This window comes from Lutzomyia longipalpis, chromosome 1, assembly GCF_024334085.1.
Source record: "Lutzomyia longipalpis isolate SR_M1_2022 chromosome 1, ASM2433408v1".
NCBI lineage: Eukaryota > Metazoa > Arthropoda > Insecta > Diptera > Psychodidae > Lutzomyia > Lutzomyia longipalpis.
In genome coordinates, this window is record NC_074707.1 from 2067444 (window position 1) to 2075901 (window position 8458).

The window sequence follows — 8458 nt, forward strand, 5'->3', positions numbered from 1 at the left end:
AAAATGCTACGCAAATACCATGATCCTTTTGTCCAGAATATGCTTTTACACCTCTTGGAGAGAAATAGTTCCGAGTTGAATATGCGAAGAAAGAGAGCATGATGTAAGGGCAAATTGACTTTGCAGTATAGACGATTGGTTTGTTTTCTTTGGAAAAACTATCAGAAAGAATTAGAATAAGATAGAGGACATAAAATGAAACAAAAAGGAGGCAAAACGTTCCTAAAAATATATGAATTAATTAAATAATTAAAAGAAATCACGGTCCAGGTATTAAATATCTGGACCGTGATAAAATCATTAGGCTCATAAAAAATGCGGAGTTGTATGAAAACAATACCAGAAACTCAGTCAAAAATCTATTCAAGGAAGGTGTTTTAGAAAATAGATATTTATTTTAAAGGACGTTTAAATTAAAGTTAAGAAGATCGACTAAGGACGTTTTGAGTTTTATAAAAAACGTCTGTCACATTCGAATTAACAGCTACTGACAATTTATGCAGCTCAAATGCTTGACATTTCATTTTAAAAATATCACATTTTTCTAATGTTTGACATTTCCTAAATCTCTTTCTTTTCCAATTTTTAATAAAGTTTGATGTCTTTTTACTACTTGACATTTTTCTATCGTTAGAAATTACATGATATTCCTTTTATAATGTAAGTTCAATGAAAATTTCTTACATTTGCCGTTTTAAATTTAATTCTAATGTTTAACATATTTAACGGAAGTATTGATTCTAGGCAAAATTTAATAAATCTTTAAAATTTCAGAAAGCAATTAATTTATTCAATTTTTTTTATATTTAAAAAGAATTCCATTTTAAAGCATATTTAAAACCCCTGCATTTGCTAACTTACCCCAGTCTTCTCTATAGTTTGTGTCAGGAGTCAACTAAAGGGAATTGAGAGGAATTTCTATTTTAATAATTCTATTAAATACTCAAAAAATACATTAATTACAATATTGCTCAACATTTCCTGAAACCAACGCGAGTTAATTTTGCATGCGAAAAGAAATGCAACTCTGGAGGTAAAAGGCACACCAAGAGACTTTTCTATACTCATCCAGCAAAGTTAATTATTGTCCTTATAGAATAAATCCTTCACAACTCAAGCATTCAGTTCAATGTACTCGTATTTAGGAGAAAATATTTTGCATGAGTGTGGGTGGCGTTTGCGTGGAATTTCCATGTGGGAATGTTGCCCCGTATGCGCGCATTTTGTGCAGAAAAGGAGAGAAAATGTAGTACAAATTTCCCTCATACAACAGTAAGGGAAAATATATCACGAGATGCATTTCCATGGATGCCCTTGTGCGAGTTGCCTGTTTATGCTTAGAGAACATTGAACATAGATATCCCCACCATTTTAACTGAATGTTCTGTGAGTAAATTTAAGAGTGATAATCTCGATTTGATTGGGTCAAAAAGGCGTTGCCTTCCACCCAATTGGTCAGATTAATGAAAACTTTCCTTTCCACAGCACTTTTCCACGCGTCACAATCAACGCGTATTGTACGTCGTCGTGTGAAAGACGCTTTTCATCTTAATTCCTACGATAAGGTCTTTTGATAATAATTGTCTTTCAATACAATTTATAATCATTTCTTCCATGTGCAAATTTATTGAATAGAAAAAAAGAAGAAATAATAATAAATTTAATATTCTACAAATTGCATCGTCATCAATCATTACGCGCAGATCACGATGACAGATGCCAGTATTTTATTAATATAGACACACAGGGAAAATATAATGATGAGGTCAATTCACATTTTTCAATTAACTAAATGCATGTTACACACAGAGATATCACATTGAATTACATTACATTCGTTACGCACTGTTTTTCCTCTCGCGGCAATTTTTCCCTCCAATCTCTCACCCTCTTTCACAGCTTCATTCTCTGTGTGGTGTACTCCTCATCATCATAACACTGTGAGATGAGATGAGATCTCCCCTCTAATCGCCCTATTCCATCATCTCTAAAAACGCAAAACTATCCGTCAGCTCAATGCCTTTTGGGGGTTTCATGTATGACAAAGTTCGAATTTTTCGCATGCCAAATCAATACGCATATAAATTGTACGACACAAAGCATTGAATCATACACTAAAGACATACAAGAGACCCCATTGAGGAGAGAAGCAAATAAACAAGATTGTCCTCGAGTTATGATCTTGCTGTTGTTTTCCTTTTAGGTGAATTGCAATTGGATTTTGTGGCATTTAAAATAACTTCTTCTTTTTATTTGTTTAGTGGTGAATTTTCTTGATTGTTGTTCAATCACAATGTTTTTATACAACATTTTATGACTTCAAAGAACTTTTATTTTCAATGGCTTTGACGATTGAAGTTTTAAAGCACGATTTGATTTTCTTTTGCTTGAGAAAAGTTTCAATTAAAGTTGTTTTTTTGAAAAGAATTTTCAGAATTTTCTTAGCTCTGTATGGAGTAGTTTTTTTTTTTTAAATTAATCATGGGTAGAATTTACTACTCAGTCGGGCTTAAAATGTCAAGTCGGTATTAAGAAGGTCTTAAGGTTTAAAATCAGTTTTATTTTCGTCTGAATTAAAATTTTTAAAATAAAATAAAGTAGAATAAAATAGAATAAAACAAAATAAGATATAATAAAATAAAATAAAATAAAATAAAACAGTTCTTTAATAAGAACATCTTACATATTTTCCAGGACAACTCAGGTAAATCCAAGCCCGACTTAAAAATTTTAAGTCAGACTTAAAAAACTGACTCAAAACCTTAAGGTCGATTAAAAAACAAACTTAAAATTTTAAGCCCGACTGAGAAGTGAATTTCGCTCTAAATTAAGTTAAAAATAATTATATTTAATTTATATGAACTCACAGTGTTAATGGGCCTTATTCAGCGACCAAGAAACCCTTGAAATTCGCTTGAAATCATGAAATTTCAGTACAAAATTTAAAGATTTCAAGGGTTTCTTGGTCGCTGAATTAGGTCTAATATTCAATAACCTCGTGTGTAGCTCTAAAATGAATAAACTCCTTCAATTGATTAATTTTTATATTTTTCTGCTTTGAGTCCACAAAACTATTTTCTGTGGAAAAATTTTATTTATTGAGAAAAGAAAGAGAGAGAGCAAGAGATGAAAATAGAGTCTTGGAATGGGGGAAAATCTTATTAATCAAAAGCCACCAGACGAGAAATCATGTACAATATTGGAAAGGAATGTTTCAACAATAAAATACAACCCCTTTTTATTTTCCCCATAAGTGGAATTGTTGCTACCGATGTCGAATAAAGTCAGTGTGTGAGAAAATCTTGGTGAGATTGAGGGTGAAAGTACTAAAAACCATAAAACATGTAAAATTCTACCTTGTTGATATTTGCCATAAAACTTTGAAAAAATAAAGGTATCAATTTTTACAACCCTCACATATGTGGTTGTGTTGGGGGGTTTTTTAAGGGAAGAAAAAGAAAAGGAATCTGCCATACTGAAATATTTCCTGTATGCAAATAAAGGGAAAATCACTCAAAGTGCTTCACTATCCTGAAGTGAATCGTAAAAATGTAATTCATTCTTTGGAATTTCCTTCAATTTCCTTCATGCATTTTACATGTATTCGTTGACTTCCTCCTCAATGTGTGTGCGTCAGAAATCAAATAAAAATCTCGAAAAGAAGAATATTAAATTAGAATTTATCAATAATACAAGCATTAAATTTTTATTAACTATTTAATTTGCGTAATCCACCGATCATAATCGTATTTCCTTTCCTTCCAAATGTTTTTATTACGTCAAAATAAAACATGTATGATTTTATGATTCCACGGAATGTTGCGTATAAGTTCTCATGTGATTGATATCTGTTCAAAATTGAACAATCTTTCCCCCTTTGCCTCATCTCTTCGATAACCAATTCATATCTTTAAGCTTACAGGATCAATTTCATCTCTCAAAGAAGCCTACATAAGCAGGGAAATGAGTGTTTTAGTTGAAAAGCAAATTGTAAAAATTGGGAGAAAAATACGAGTTCTGTACATGCAATAAATTTAAATTTAACTTCAATTGAACGGTGGAGAAAATTGCGAGTTTTTTTTAAAGGAAAAACCCTCCTCATTTGAATTTGCAAAATTGGCAGGAAAGTAATACAATTCAATTTTCCACCCAAAACTCTTTTCACAGTTTCACCATATTGAAAGTTTTATTTTAAAGCTAATAAATTGAGACTTATTGGCACTCAACGGAATGAGATTCTTTCGATAAAGTTTTTACACCAAACTCCCGAGAAAAATTGAAAGTTCACAACCCCTCGTTTTTTCATTTTTCCCAGTGTTTTTTGTCTCTCTCCTAAAGAACACAATGTATTTTTCTAATTATCCGATTGAAAAATTTATGAATTCACATGGAGTGGGAGGAGTAAATTAAATTGTACGGCATTGCATCACTCCCAAAGATGGAAAATTTATGCAACAAAGGGTTGGTTTTGTCCACATACTTATACACTCTCTATACATGTAGAGGAAAACGTATAGAGAATAGAGAAGAAAGATGAGAAATAATAAGGAAAATATGGAGATAATCCCATGAAAAGAGAACGACAGCGCAAAACCCAAGGATGGAAATTTAAAATTCAATCCAAACTTTTTGGCAGATATTTGCCAAGAGCAGAATATAGGAAGTGTTGCGAAAAGATTGGAAAATTCTTGACATTGTGATGCTATACGGCATGGAAAAACAATGTAAATATACAATTTATCAATTGTATGGGAAAGTAGACGAAAAGGGGGATTGACGATATGTGAAATATTTTCTCCGCCATATGACGGTCGATGAATAAATACGAATAAAAATCGAGAAAGAACCACGATGTAGCCACCCCAAGTTTGATAAGGGTTGCTACTCCACCACTCTCTCTCTCTCTCTGTATATGAAATGGTAAGCCATATATATTTTTTTAGATCTGCCTTTCATTCTTTACGTGGTTTGTGGTGTATCACCTCCATCCCGGAATTTGGATTTGAAAATTTCCATGAAAAAAATTATGTAATTTACGGGTACCTAACAAAAATTTCTATTTATAGGTCTTAAATTGATTTAAGACTTTAAAGCTTTTGTATTCGTTTTAAGTAAAAAAAAACATTAAAGAAAATCAAAATTTATTTTAAAATTCAAGCCTTTTGATTTTTCATATCAAATTTAATTTATTTAAAAATTCTGTTGAAAAATATTCTAAAATCTTTTCCAAATGAAATAAAATATTTGATAAAAATATTCATCCCCATGAAAGTTATCAAAATTTCATGAAATAATGGAAATATTTTAGATTTTTGAATACAGAAAGAACACTAAAATGATGACAGTGTGAAGGAATGTTGGTTTATTTTTCCTTCTCCGGGTGGCTATTTCAGGTCATAAGTCCATGGTGGAAATTGATTTTGTATTCTCGGAGAATACAAAATAAGCACATAAATTTTCGAGATTTTTAGCATAAACAGATGAAGAAGAGACCACAATGTTCTGCCAGTCAAGAAAACCCTTTTTCCCTTATTGAATTTCCAAATATGATTTCAGGAAAAACAATGCACACCACCACCCTCCAGAAAATCTTCTGCAGTCTCTCCATTCAACCCTCAGTCTCAGGTGTTGTGTGGGTAGAGATTTTCTCTTTTATTTCCTGTTTATTCAATTTAATATTTTCTTGAATAAAAGTTTATATTTTCCCAAAGAATAGTTTCTCTTTGCTCCTCATCTCTTTCCACTACAACTGATTTTCCATTTTTTTGGCAGATAAATTTTGCATTTTATTGGACTTTTAGGAAGAAAAGTTTCTTTGAGAGGTAGTGGGGGTGAGGTTTAAGAAAAGAAATATTTTGATTGTACGACAACTGTTTCAATTTGCGATATTATTTGAGGATATTCTAATAAGTCGACATCGTAAATCACTGAACATTTCATTAAGAATTTTCAATTGAACTCCGCATGAACTTTTCCATCGTTTTCCCTCTCTCTCTCTCATTTTTTCTTCTTGGTTTCCTTCCCTTGCTTGCCGTTTGTTCCATTGCGCGAGACGGCCGCCAAATGGCAAAAAATTGTAAGAAAATCAATTGGCATACACTCGAATATTAGTGGATGAATGCTATTTGAACAACCATCCCCTTGTCGTTGCCACCACCCCGCGGAACTCACCCCACGCGTATATAGAAAGAAAAATGGAAAAGCAAAAATTTTCCCCGGCTCCAAGATTGCCCGAATTGAAAATCGAAAGGTGTATTATATTGTGAGACTTACTAAAGAAGAAGTTTAAACAATAAAAATGGAATGCTGCATATTTTTATGACATTCTTAAATGTTTTCCATTTGAATTTTGAATTTGAAATTTTCACCCCAACCCCATATCCAAATCTCGGGGGTTGTGGGCCGTGGGGGGGGGGGTGTATGATTGATCCAAACAGATGGGAAGGAGGTGATTCAATATGGAAATTTTTCACTCTCCAAGTGATATCCGCGGCATTGGAGAAAGAAGGTGTACGACTGGCTCCTTCATGTGCTGTTCAAATGCGATTAAATTTAAATTTGAATGTCTGATTTAGCGCTGGGCCATTTTTTTTCTTCCTCTTGCCACCCCGTACCCCATGGCGTGTGTACCCTATGACGGCGTCAAACACCCCAAAAACCATCACCTATACCCCAATACATTTTGGACGTTCAATAGTGATTTTCTCTCGTCGATATGCAATGCCAATATAAATGGTAGAGTGCCATCAACATATGCTGAATATCAATCGATTTGCTTCACGATATGCTCATGAAGGGGTGCACGTACAAGTTTTGCCTGCAGGTCGCTCGCGAATGCAGTTGCAGTTTTTTTAACATAGAATTTGAGATTAATTGTACTTTATATTGCAATATTTGAGTATTTAAAAAAAAACTTCTTCAAACATATTGAAAGTTCATTAATTTGAGGTACTTAGCAGCCTAAGTATGCAAAAATCATCCCTATTCTTCCTCCAAGATTAACTTTGAAAATTATCAGAAAAAAATGAGGAAGAGAGGGAAACTTGAGGGAAAAGAGAACAACGAGGCCTTTCATTAATATATAAAAAGAATCATCGCTTAATACTTGCCATGAGCGTTTTTTAATAAAAATGTCTCTCACGGCGTGCGCGAGAAAAAATCAAATTGCACGTTTCACACTTGCAAGTGACACAGCTCTTAATCATCATCATCTAAAGTCGCGAGTTCTTTTTTTAGCTGTGATTCTTTCTTAAAAGAAGCACAGCTTCTGTGTACACTCTAAAATGCAAAGTCGTCAGATCGGGCTCAAACTTGGGATGAGCACGAATTAGGGTCCCCACATTCCAAAAAACGTATGCGCCAAAAATTGTTCCGTCCGTCCGTCCGTCCGTCCGTCCGGCCGTCCGGCCGGAACCTTTCGCTAAATTACAAGAGAACGGTAATAGATAGAGACTTGCGGTCAACGGCAAAGTTCATATATCGGGTGGAAGACATCCGATTATGAAGTCAAATCCAACCCCCCACCCCCGCGTCCGCCATTTTGAATAACTGTCAAATTTTGTTTTCGCTATATCTCAGCCCCTGTAACAGCTAAAAATCTGAAATTTTGATATGTTGTAGGGGCCATCAAGAGCTTTCCAACAATACCTCATTTTTGAAAATCGGCCAAGCCGTTTAGCTAATATGGCCGTCACAAATTTTCATCGAAAATCGACCATAACTCGAGAACCGCTTGACCGATTTTGATCAACCCGGGGTCAAATGAAAGATATTAATGAGCCCTACAACTGCTCGGAACATTGCAAGTTCAAAAAATGACCGCAAGTGGCGCTAAAATCAAAAGCAAAATTTTCGATGAGTTTTCGATGAATATCTCGAGCACCACTTTATAGATTTGCTTCATATTTTGATATGTTATAGCTGACTATAATATCTTTCACCATGCCAAAAATGAAGAAAATCTATGTAGCCGTTCCGGAGATATCGCTTTTTAAAGTTTACGTGTCATATTTTGGTGATTTTAGATCAAGCACAAATGACAGGTTTCGCGAAACCCTAAAATTGTATGAAAATTTCATTAAAGATAAATTACTGAAAAAAATACACGATCAATTTTTAAGCATTATGAATTTTTAGCAAATGTGGTAAAACATTGCTCCGAAAATTTAGTAAAATTATTTATAAAATTTCGTGGATTTTTTTTTGGTGCCGCGTTATTTCATTTATTCCGCCAAAAAAATTTTTAACTTTTGAATTTTTTGAATATTTCATGTGATTTGTGTTTGTGAACCTTTAAGTGTACGAGAAGCCACGCCCAGTGTGAGGACAAACGACCGTGTGTGTGACACCAAATTCAATTTCAAATTCCCAACGGCTCGGCGAGGGGACGCCATGTCGTACCAGATGATCGGTCAGTCTGTTGCCAATTGCAAAAGCAAGTGCGTCGTGCTAAGCAAAT